The sequence below is a fragment of the Macadamia integrifolia genome, chromosome 14 (genome assembly GCF_013358625.1).
Source record: "Macadamia integrifolia cultivar HAES 741 chromosome 14, SCU_Mint_v3, whole genome shotgun sequence".
NCBI classification, from domain to species: Eukaryota; Viridiplantae; Streptophyta; class Magnoliopsida; order Proteales; family Proteaceae; genus Macadamia; species Macadamia integrifolia.
This window is the reverse complement of record NC_056570.1, coordinates 1485710-1498621: the sequence shown is the minus strand read 5'-3', so window position 1 is coordinate 1498621 and position 12912 is coordinate 1485710. Positions and strand designations below refer to the sequence as shown.

The following is a 12912-nucleotide window of genomic DNA, read 5'->3' as shown; positions in this document are numbered from 1 at the left end:
GGAAGATTTAGAAACACTCTGTTGGTACTCTCTACCACTCCTAAGGGCATAAACAACATTACATTGGTTAGAGGGCCCTTGTTGGGTCTGACCTTGTACTATATTCAGTGGTGCATTAGTTGGTCCTTGTGAATTAACAGGCTGATGATGCCTAGGGTTAGGCTCTGGTTGACTGGGTAAAGTTCCTTTCTCCCTCTCACGCATAATTGAGACAACTTGGGTAAGTTCTCTCGTAAGATTTTGATGGCTTGTCATGAGGAGGGCCATATTTTTTTCCAAGTCACTTATTCTACTTGCCTCTCCAGTGTTAGTAAACCCAGGGGGTTGCTGATAAGATGATAGGAGAGGGGCCCTAGGAAAACTCGCCTGAGGTCCTACATTTGACCTAGGAAAAGTATTTTGGGAAAAAAGATTGTTGTGCAAAGGGAGGCCTTTGGGGTCCAGGTTGACCTTGATTATAGAAATTGGAAGGTCCTGCTTGGTTGCCCTGATTCCAAGAGAAATTTGGGTGATTTCTCCATCCTGGATTGTAGGTGTTACTATATGGATTATTCTGATATAAGGCATTAACACTATCATTAAAAGTGCCCCCAGAGGTGTTGGGGCATTCTTCTATGACATGTCCAGGGGACTGGCACCAAGCACAAATCTTAGCCAAATTGACTGATGATGGCTCTCTAGGAACAATAGCCTCAATCCTCTTGATTAGGCTATCCAAATGGGCTTCCTTGGCTACTATCCCATCCACAAAATATCCTTTCCCTCCTATGGTTCTTTCACTCTCTTGGGTTGATTCCCACTGACGGGTGTTTGACAGCTAAGTCAAGTAAGAATTCCCATGCCTTTCCTTCATCTGTAAAGGATGTGAATCCCTCAAGGCACATAGACTCTATCATTTGTTTAGTTGGGTAATCAATACCCTCATAAATTATTTGACATAAATGCCATAGGTCTAGGCCATGGTGAGGGCATTCTTGGAGTAGATCCTTGAATCTCTCCATAAGTTTAGAAAATGACTCACTAGGCTTTTGCCTAAACTGAAGGATATCACTTCTAAGCTTATTAGTCTTGTGAGTTGGGAAAAACTTCTTAAGGAAGACAATTGTGAACTGTTCCCATGAGGTTATGGAATTTGTAGGTAACCCATACAACCACTTCTTAGCTTGGTCTTTCAATGCAAAAGTGATAAACCTAAGCTTAACAGCATCATCAGAAAGCTGTTGGATCTTAATTAGAACACATAGCTCTTCAAATTCCCTTAGAAATAGGTATGCATCCTCAAAGGTCAACCCATGGAAGTGGGGCAACATAGTGATGTATTGAGATTTGAGTTCAAAATTATTGCCCTGGGCTTGTGGTAGAACTATGCAGGAAGGTTGGGCTGTTCTAGCAGGGTAGAACCTATCTTTCAGAGATTTAGGTGAAGGGTTTTGCTGTTGGTCTCCCATATTGAAGGGTTTTAAAGAGAGCAAATGTATAGGGTCACTACTTGTTGGATCTCTTCTTTCTAACCGATTCTTAGTATTACGTACCCACTTAACACTCATGCAACAGAAAACTACCCACAACTAAAGTAAGACAAGCACAAAAGAATGGATAGCAAAACTTTTTTTTTTTATGATTTTATTTTATTATTTTTTTTATTATTTTATTATTTTTTTTATTTTTTTTTTGGCTTTTTGGGAGCTTACCGGCAGGGATCCGGGGTTGCTCAGGTCAATTCCTGAGGTACTGCTATAGGGCGAAACTTGTCTTTATCATACTGTGAGGCATGTCGACCTCCACCGATACAACTATTATTGCAAGTTGTTCTTCTCAGGAATTCAATAAAAGAAAAGGAAAAAATAAAACAAAGCAAACAAAACACTCCGATTTACCAAAAGAAAGTGAAAAATAATATGGAACTGTCTCCCCGGCAACGGCGCCAAAAACTTGTTTGAGATTTAAAATGTAACCACAAGCGTATGGATCAGTGTAGCTACGGGTCGAACACAGGGAGAGCAGCCATTTTATTTTTTATTTCTTTTAATAATGCGAAAGAGAACTGATTAATGGTTGTGATCTAATTCTAATTACCGTCCTAAACATATGTATCTAAAATAACGTCCTAACCATTCGTCATCTAAGAATTTAAAGACGCAAGCCACGCAATTAAAATTAAATAAATAAATAAGTGAAAATAAACAACCCACGCAATTAAAAATAAAGGAAAAAATGCTAAAATAAAAATAAAGTAAAAGAAAGGGGAGAAAGCTAGAGAGAGACTCACAAGTAGGTTTCTCTACTTAGCCCGAGGGATGCATCATAATATGAGCTTCCCTACTTGACCAGAGAGTCACTCTTACAAGGGTTACTCTACTTGGCTTTAGGGAAAGGGAGACAATTGAAATAAAAGCAATAAATTGATGGTTCTATGGCTAGGAGGGGCAAAGCCAACACATACACTAGCCATGAACCTTGGGGGAAAGGGATAGCAATAATATAACAACTGAAATTAAAATCCTAAATTAAGAAAGAAAGGGTAGTCAGGAGAGGGAATGAGAGGGGGGAGAGAAGACTACTGAAGGAGCCTACTTACTTGAACTTCAACCCTTGAACTGAAAACTTGATCGATTTGAGATACTACCAGTACTAAAAACCAGATCTGGAATAAACCAAATCTAAAATTTCTAGTACTAGAGAAAACAAATCTTGAAAAAAAAATTGCTCCACGGCTCGTGATCTTGTCACCTAGATCTAAGCCTAGAACTATAACTTAAAAAATTACAACTCAATTGCATAAATCATAAACATAAAAGGCTGAATAAAAATAAAAGAGTGCTTACATTAATTGAAATAAAAAAAAGCTATTACAAAAGTGATTGAAGAAAAGATAAAGAAGAATTAAAACTAAAGAGAGAGCAAGAGAAAGAGAGAGCAACTAAAAAAAACTAGAAGAAGAATGAATTGTCTCCCCTCCTCTTACATGAGTTGTATTTATAGGGAATGGGGAGGTAGGGTAACAAATTTCTCTTTCCTAAAAGAGAGAAACCCACAATTGGTTGTGAGATCTTTTGAGACCAAAAGTGCTAAGGTGGAGGAGAGAGAAGAGAGAAATAAATTTTGATAAATTTCCTATAATTTGTTTGCTTATTTTCTTTCCCTTTTTTTTTCTAATTTATTTCTCTTCTTTTTCTCCCTCCAAGGAACGATTTTCTTCTTGCTTTATGTGATTTGGACAATCTTTTGGTGGGTGATGATGTGGAGGAGAGAGAAGATTTGGACAATCTTTTTTTTTCTCCCATTTTTTTCTCTTTCCTTTTTTTTTCTTCTCTTCTCCACGATTTTCTTTGCTTCTAATTTGATGTGGAAATCCCCTCCATGACCTTAGTGCTTTAAGTGAATGAAAAGCAGGAAATCTTCAACAAATTCTCTAAAAAAAACAACCATGAGATTCGAACTTGAGACCTCTTGGTGAGCAAGGGAATTTTGCACACCATAGCTCACCAACTGCACTAGGTAGTTGTTGTTACCAAAAACAAATCTTCAATCACTTAAGGATGTGATCCATCAATCCTTGTTGGCATTTGGAGTATTCCTTGTAACTCTGAGACAATTGCAAACGGGCTAGTTCTGCATCTCGGTTCAGTTCTGATCCATTATTCTTTTTCTGGCCTGAAAAGAATAATCATTTGTACGGGTGACCAAACGAATGTGTACTTTTAATTGAACACGTCCATCTTGCTTAGAATTTCGTCCTCTTCACAACCATGGAAAGAAATAGGACCTCTTTAGTGTAAAATTGAAGATATAGTGCCCGATAATCCTTAAGGCCTTGAAAATATAAAACCTGCAAAAAGAGAGTAAAACCCAAGGTATCTCCATTCTAAATATGTAAAATGCATGTTTTACTACCCTAGATTTCACACATAAATGTGTTCATCAGTCGGCGACTGCTGCTTCCACCGAAGAACGCTTCTCGGTCACTATCGATCAAATGAAGAGAGCATCCACCTGAGTCAAGATCGTAGAGAGGAAACCTAACGTCTTTTTTCAATTCCAAAAGGAAAAGGGGTAAGGGTCGGGGGAAGGTAGCATTAGATCCAAGTATCCAACCATATGGATTGGGTTGGGGTAGATTTGATCCTTCAACAAGCTACTGCATATCTGATACAACCAAACTAATTGCCCAGTCAGGTAAGAACACGTGGTATCCAAGGGAAGGACATGTGCCCCTCACCTGATAGAGGCCGCAAGGATTCTAACCACGTAAACCACGTGAAGAGAATATTTTCCAACCGAAGGGGATAAGACGTATCCGAGTAGGACTCGGAAAGGGAAAAAAAGGGACCCGAGGGGGACTCTAAAAAGGAAACCCTAAACCCCAAGCACTATAAGAGAGAGTGGGAGAGGATAAGAGAGGTAAGAAATTAGACCCACACTATTGCTCCTGTAAAAAACTGTTCTGCCGGTCTCTAACTTGGGCGTCAGAAGACTAATCCCGGAGATACCTTCGGTGCTTGTGCAGGATCAGCTCATATGGATTTTCGGCAGCAACAGATTGGCACCGTCCGTGGAATGACAGTAATGGTGGGAAAAACCTACAATCGTAAGAAAACAAGAGTAGCCCCGAGCATAAACATGGACGAGGAGGAACCTTCAGGAGGGCTCCCTTCCTCGACCAAAATCGGTAAAGAATGAGAAAACGATGATCGGGAAGGTTCCACGAGGAACCAACGTTCTATCGAATATTCAGTGCACGGAGAAGGTAATCCTCCACCCCCTCCTAGGGCGCAGGAATATGTGACAAGGGAACAATTCGAAGCCCTTCAAGAGAAGTATGACCGAACGGCCGAGATAATGAAGGAGGTCTCTATGGTCGTCTCTCAGAAGATCGGCAAAGCACTGCAAGGCCCCCATATCCAACCAGAGCACGCTCAAGATGAGGATCGAGTAGTATAGGATCGATAAGGTTCGGTAAGAATTATCGCAATTGAGCAATGAGGGAAAGCCCTGCACCCAAGGATGGGACACGACACGCCGTCAGGACCAGGCATGGGGAACCACGCTAATTACACGGACAGAGACACGAGGACGCGGGGTTGAAGCAGATGATCCTAGACCTGAAAAGCGAGATCAGGAAGGTAGTGGAAAATCAGGTGGGAACTCACGAGCCGAACCTCACTAATGACACGGCTCTAGCTGATGAGTTCATGAGGGACCCGCTGTCGATCGGTTTTTTCCTGCCCAAATATGACACCTATGACGGGTCGGGGGATCCCGTCGACCATCTGGAAGGCTTCAAGGTTGCTATGCAGTTTCATCGGGTCTCGAAAAACATCACGTGCCATGCCTTGCCTCTGACCTTTAGAGGAGCGGCAAGGCTCTGGTACAACCGTTTGCCGATGAAATCAATCCACAGCTTCAGCGATTTAAGTTACTTCTTCGTGAAAGGATTCTCCAGTAGCCAACCCCTTTAGAAGACCACGTTGAACCTGACTAACGTTAAGCAACATGAAGGGGAGTCACTGCGAAACTACATGAAGTACTTCCAGCAAGAGAAGATCACGATCAAAGGTTTGGACCTGAAAGAAGAGTTCACGGCCCTGCTGGGAGGTGTCAAGGATAAGGAGCTGAAAAGGTCTTTGGCGAAGCATACACCGAGGAACCTAGCCAAGTTGAGGGCTTGGTGTGATAAGTACATCCATATGGAAGAAACCCTCCAAGCCGATGAAAAAGATGAGGAGAAGATGCGAAGGTAGAGGATCTCTGGAGCCGAGGACAAACCTTCCGAAGAAGGCAAAAGACAGAAGTCCGAACGTAGTCGGGCACCCAGTCCACCGAAAAAGTTCGAGAGATACTCGCCCTTGAACAAAAAACGAACGGATGTGCTAATGCAGATAAGGGACTCCTTGGATGCCAGAGCCATGAAGTGGCCAGGGAAGATGGGACGACACCCTGAGAGACGCAATATGGAGAAATATTGCCACTTCCACCGGGACCATGGTTATGACACCGAAGATTGTTTGCATCTGAAAGGGGAAATAGAAGGAATGATTTGAAGATATCTGGGCCGATTTGTAGACCGCGAGGAGGAAGATGCCCAAGACGATAATGATCGTAGGGATAGCCGCGGTAGAGACGGTAGAGTCCGCCATGAAAGGAGGGGACCGGCCCGTAGAGGCAATCAGGAACGACGAAGGGACCGGACAACCGAGGAAGCTGACCATCGCCTCCGGGACGAACATAAAAGCCCAACTAGGGTCATAGCGACTATCTGTGGAGGCTTAAGCGCTGGAGAAAGTTCAGTCTCGGCCAAGAAAGCAAAAGCATATGATAGAAGCGTACATATGGCTTAATGGTCGAATAAGAAGGCGAAGACGGGGACGGTTATTTCCTTCTTGGATGACAACCTAGAAGGAGTGCACACGCCACACGACGATGCTTTAGTAATCACCATGACCATAGCCGATTGTAAAGTAAAAAGGATCTTGGTGGATAACGGCAGTTCAGCTAATATCCTGTTCCTTGAGGCTTTCCAAAAGATGGGCTTAGATGAGGAAAAGCTGAAGAAGGTCATTACCTCGGTTGGGGGCACCGGCTAAGGCCAAGCAGACCTGACTGAAGGACACCACCTCGGTTAGGTACTCTGGCTAAGGCCGAGCTAACCTAACCAAAGGTCACCACCTCGGTTGGAAGCTCCAACTAAGGCCGAGCAGACCTGATAGAAGGACACCTCGGTTGGGCACTCTGGCTAAGGCCGAGATGACCTAACCGAAGGTCACCACCTCAGTTGGGAGCTCTGGCTAAGGCCGAGCAGACCTGACCGAAGGACACCACCTCGGTTGGGTGATCTGGCTAAGGTCGAGCTGACCTAATTGAAGGTCACCACCTCGGTTGGGAGCTCTGACTAAGGCCGAGCTGACTTGACCGAAGATCCCTACCTCCGTTGGGATCTCCGACAAAGGCTGAGCTGATATGACCGAAGGTTCTTACCTTGGTTGGGGGCTCCGACTAAGGCTGAGCTGACCTGGCTGAAGGTTCCCACCTCAATTGGGAGCTCTGGCTATGCCGATCTGACCTGATCGAAGGATAACCCCTCGGTTGGGAGCTTTGGCAAAGGCCGAGCGGACCTGACCAAAGGTCCTTACCTCGGTTGGGAGCTCAAGCAAAATCCAAGCAGACCTGACCGAAGGTCCTTACCTCGGTTGGGGGCTCCGACTAAGGCCGAGTTGACCTGACCAAAGGTTCCCACCTCAGTTGGGAGCTTCGGCTAAGGCCGAGCTGACCTGACCGAAGGTCACCACCTCGGTTGGGAGCTCCGAAAAAGGCCGAGCTGACCTGACTGAAGGATAACACCTCGGTTGGGAGCTCTGGAAAAGGTCAAGTGGACCTGACTGAAGGTCCTTACCTCGGTTGGGATCTCAGGCAATGGTCAAGCAGACCTAATCGAAGGTCTTTACCTCGGTTGGGAGCTCAGGCCAAGGCCGAGCGGACCTAACCAAAGGTCTTTACCTCGGTTGGGAGCTCAGGAAAAGTCTGAGCAGACCTGACCAAAGGTCCTTACCTAGGTTGGGAGCTCAAGCAAAGGTCGAGCAGACCTGGCCGAAGGGCCTTACCTCGGTTGGGAGCTCAGGAAAAGGCCGAGCAGACCTGACCAAAGCTCTTTACCTCGGTAGGTGGCTCAGGCTAAGGCCGAGCTGACCTGACCAAAGGTCACCACCTCGGTTGGGAGCTCCGGCTAAGGTCGAGCTGACCTGATCGAAGAATAACACCTCGGTTGGGAGCTCTGGCTAAGGCCGAGCTGACCTAACCAAAGGTCCCTACCTCGGTTGGGGGCTCGGACAAAGGCCGAGCTGACCTGACCGAAGGTCCTTACCTCGGTTGGGGGCTTCGGCTAAGGTCGAGCTGACCTGACCGAAGGATAACACCTTGGTTGGGAGCTCTGGCAAAGGCCAAGCGGACCTGATCGAAGGTCCCTACCTCGGTTGGGAGCTTAGGCCAAGGCCAAGCGGACCTGATCGAAGGTCCTTACCTGGGATGGGAGCTCAGCCAAAGGCCAAGCAGACCTGACCGAAGGTCCTTACCTCGGATGGGAACTTAGCCAAAGGCCGAGCGGACTTGACCGAAGGTCTTTACCACGGCAGGTGGCTCAGGCTAAGGCCGAGCTGACCTGACCGAAGGTCCCCACCTCGGTTGGGAGCTCTGGCTAAGGCCGAGCTGACCTGATCGAAGGTCCCTAATTCGGTTGGGGGCTCGGGCAAAGGCCGAGCTGACCTGACCGAAGGTTGCCACCTCGGTTGGGGGCTCTGGCTAAGGCGAAGCTGACCTGACCGAAGTTCCCTACCTCGGTTGAGGGCTCGGGCAATGGCCTAGTTGACCTGACTGAAGGTTCTCACCTCGGTTGGGGGCTCCGGCTAAGGTCGAGTTGACCTGATTGAAGGATAACACCTCGGTTGGGAGCTCTGGCAAAGGCCGAGTGGACCTGACCGAAGGTCCCTACCTCGGTTGGGGGCTCTGGCTAAGGCCGAGCAGACCTGACCGAAGGTCCTTACCTTAGTTGGGAGCTTGGGCCATGGCCGAGCGAACCTGACTGAAGGTCCTTACCTCGGTTGAGAGCTCTGATAATGTCCGAGCAGACCTGACCGAAGGTCTCCACCTCGGTTGGGAGCTCTTGCTAAGGCCGAGCTGAAATAAATGAAGGTCCCTACCTCGGTTGGGATCTTCAGCAAAGGTCGAGCTGACCTAATCGAAGGTCCTACCTCGATTGGGGGCTCTGGCTAAGGTCGAGCTGACTTGGCCGAAGATTCCCACCTCGGTTGGGAGCTCCGACTATGTCGAGCTGACCTGACCGAAGGATAACACCTCGGTTGGGAGCTCTGACAAAGGCCGAGCGAACCTAACCAAAGGTCCTTACCTCGGTTGGGAGCTCAGGCAAAGGCCGAGCGGACCTGAATGAAGGTCCTTACCTCGGTTGGGAGCTCAAGCAAAGGCCGAGCGGACCTGACCGAAGGTCTTTACCTCGACAGGTGGCTCAAGTAAAGGCTGAGCTGACCTTTCTGAAGGTCCTTACCTCGGTTGGAGGCTCTCAGGCAATGGCCGAGCGAACCTGACCGAAGGTCCCTACCTCGGTTTTGAGCTCCGGCTAAGGCTGAGCTGACCTGACCAAAGGTCCCTAACTCGGTTAGGGGCTTGGGCAAAGGTCGAGCTAACCTAACCGAAGGTCCTTACCTCGGTTGGGGGCTCTGGCTAAGGCCGAGCTGACCTGACCAAAGGATAACACCTCGATTGGGGGCTCAGGCAAGGGCCGAGCGGGCTTGACCGAAGGTCTTAGTCGCGGGTGGCATGAAAGCCGAGGCCAAAATAATAAGGCCTATGCCACACATGGATGGGAAAGATAATGACGAAAGACATGATTACTCACACAGGAAGAGCATCCTAGTGGAAGTAAGGGGGCTTCTAATATGGCCAAACTAATTGCCCAGTCAGGTAAGAACATGTAGTATCCAAGGGAAGGACATGTGCCGCTCACCTGATAGAGGCCGTAAGGATCCTAACCACGTAAACCACATGAAGAGAATATTCCCCAAACAAAGGGGATAGGACGTATCCGAGTATGACTCAAAAAGGGAAAAAGATGGACCCGAGGGGGACTCCAAAAAGGAAACCCTAAACCCCAAGCACTAGATGAGAGAGCGAGAGAGGAGAAGAGAGGTAAGAAATTAGACCCACACCATTACTCCTGTAAAAAACTGTTCTACCGGTCTCTAACTTGGGTGTCGGAGGACTAATCCTGGAGATACCTCCGGGCCTGTTTCCTCTCTCAATCACGATCGTCCATTGGGGGTGTAAGTTTAGACCTGATGATGCAAACCCACCCTAACCCACCTTGAGCCCGAACCCTGCCTACCTGAGGGCCAGCCCGACCCAACCTTGTGTAGGGGTTGGACCGAGGTTGGGTTGAGGCATAGAAAACCCAGCTCAACCTTAACCCGCCCTAAGTCTAACCCTAATTATTATTGTGCTTTGTAGAATAATATTTCCTGGTGGGAGTTTCTTGTTGTTGCCATTGAGTTTTTTTGTGTAATAAGAATATGATAGAGAACAATATAACCAAAAGAGGTAGCACAAAGCCAAAAGGAGCTACAACCATGAAATAAGGAATGAGGAGACGTGGGGGCTTGCAATACTTGAGTTTCTTGGTCCTTATATATATTGAAAATTAAGCATTATTGTAGATCAAGATGAAATTCTAACAATAGTGAATGATTGGATTATATCTTAATATGTTGAATTTTTACGAAGAGGATAAAAAAAATGTCACATGGAAAATAGGGCACATGAGGAATTCATTTCAATGTTTAAATCAAAAACCCTTTGCTTCCAATCTGTAAATTTTCTTAACTTTCAAATGTTGCAATAATTATTTACCAAAAAAAAAATTGTTGTACTAATCAAAATGTGATTCCACTAAGAAGACCAGCTAGGGTCAACTCAATCCAACCCAGCCCAACCCTACCCAACCCTGAGCCCGGTAGGGTTGGGCCTAAGCATGAACCTGGCACGGTTGGGTTAGGGCTGGGTTGAGTTTTGGGACCTAGGATTGGGTTAGGGTTGTAAGAAAACCGGTCCAACCCGGCCCTATTTCACCCCTATTGTCCATGTTGTCAGGGATAGGTGTTGAGAGCTGAAAGTAAAACTGTATCGCACTACATAATTAAGGAATTGTAAACAGTGTTTGCAGAATACGATGAGTGTTATTGAGCTCAGTTTTTCATCATCTTTTATTTTGTGTGGTTGCTAAAAATCAGAGTTGGCGATCAGCAATAACCTTGACAATTTTACAAGAAAGTGTTTACAAGGCTTTGGTTTAATTATGTACTGGCATATTCTATGATGAAAATGTACCCTCAAATTTAACTGGTATCAAGATTTCTAAATGAAATGCAACTTATCTCTTTTTTGTGTAAGCTTTTTTTTTTTTTTACAAGTGTTTTCTATCCACGAGAACCTTTGTGCCCACTCTTGGGTTGTCCACCCAAGTAGAGCCTCCTACCTAGGGGTGAAGGCCTTGACAACACGAACTCGCCTTGAGCCTGAACATGGCTTGGGCCAAGTTTTTTGACCTGAAGGTGGGTTAGGGTTGAAAAACACCAACCCTAGGTCAAGGTCAAGGTCAGGGTTGGGTGAGGGCTGGGTTGAGTTCTAGGTCCGACCAACCTGGCTCAACCCAACCTTGACTTGTAACCTAGAGTCCATGATTATATAATATGTGTTAAATATATACTCTTTTTACATCGTTAGTTGTACATATTATTATAATATATACATATTGTAATATAGGTTATAATATAATATATTATAATATTTCATGCACATACCGGTCACATTTTACTTTAAAAAACCCAATACATAATATATTATAAAGTATAAACTCATCACCCACTTTTAATTTTAAAAAAAAATCTATTGGAATGATGTCTTGGCATTAAATGTATGTTAAAAAAAAAAAAAGGGATAGATGTAAGAACTCGACCTAACCCGGCCCGCCCTGAGTGTGGGTTAGGGTTGAATTTTTCCAGGCCCTGCCAGGGTTAGACCGGACTCGGGCCCAATTAAAGGAATGCAGAGTTGGGCTTGGGTTTTAAAAAACCCGGCCCAACCCGACCCTATTTCACCCCTCTTGTGGATAGTAAAAAGATTCTCTAAACCGCTGGTGCAGGCTGCGACTTTTGTCATCCATGTTTTTTGATCGTGATTATGAATCATGATTTTAATTGCGAGTTTGCTAAAATCAGTCAACAGTACACAAATGACAGAACCGCTTATGGAGAAATGATGGCCGACTTGCCGGGGTGTGGCTTTATGAAGTCCTGACATTGGGCTAGTGCCCACCAAGCGTATGTGCAAATATATATATATATATGTGCCGCCGGCCAGCTTACCTTATAGCCTCGTTTGAGGTTGGTCAACTAGGGGTGTCAATCGGTTGGTCCGGCTCGGTTTCGGTCCGGGTTGAGTCGGTTTCGATGTGGGAAAGTTGAAACCGAAACAGAACCAATAAGGAAATTTCAGTTTTGGTTTGGTTTCGGTTTCGGTGCGTTTGGTTTCGATTTGTCTTCGATTTCTTAAATCGATTTGTAACCGGGTTGGTTTTGGTTTTTGGTCCAGTTTGGATTCGACTTTCCATACAAATGTTTACAAAACTATGCAAATTTTGATTTTTTTAATGAATTTTGGAGTGTTTCGGTTTCTTACCGGTCTGGTTTCAGTTTCGGTTTGGTTTCGGGTTCATCCGGTTTCCGATACGGTTCGGTTTGGTTTCGGGTTCATCCGGTTTCCGATGCGGTTCGGTTTGGTTTTGGGGTTGCAATACTCCAAACTGAACCGACCCAATAAGGCTTCGGTTCGGTTCGGTTCGTATTGTTATCGGTTCGGTCCGGTCGGTTTTACCGGTTCAATTTAAGAATTGACACCCCTATGGTCAACTACTTGGGTGATTCCTATTTTAATAAGCTCTTAGGCTATGTTTGGTAGCCAATAGAGAAAAAAAGAAAAGAGAAAAGGAAAAAAAAATTCAAAAAATTTTGAATTTTATGAGAGAAATAGACACATAGGAAATTATTGTATAATCATTCATTTTTTGTCTTATTATGTTTTTATATTTTTTTCATGTTTTCTTCTGTTTTTTGCAAGAAAATTTTTAGGGGAACAAAAGAAAATTTCACAATTCCCAAGTAGAATTTTGAATTTGAAAAGGAGAATCTTCTCTTAGGTGAAGACATACCAAGTGCAAAGAAAAATTCTTGACCCAAGGAAAAAAGTACAAAAAATGTAAATTTTTTGTTCTTTTCTTCTCTTGGCTACCAAACACAGCCTTAGCTAAGAAAAGGGAAAAAAAAAACAAAAACTTGTACTGTTTTTCTTAATTTA

The 12912-nt window shown here is 45.1% G+C and overlaps 1 non-coding gene across 1 annotated transcript; it reads left to right on the top strand.

Annotated features, from left to right (window-relative positions):
- The first annotated feature begins 954 nt into the window (after nucleotides 1–954).
- Nucleotides 955–1061, top strand: LOC122062264. The gene has a single exon (XR_006134886.1). It is a non-coding gene; the product is annotated as a small nucleolar RNA R71 (small nucleolar RNA).
- Nucleotides 1062–12912: the final 11851 nt, after the last annotated feature.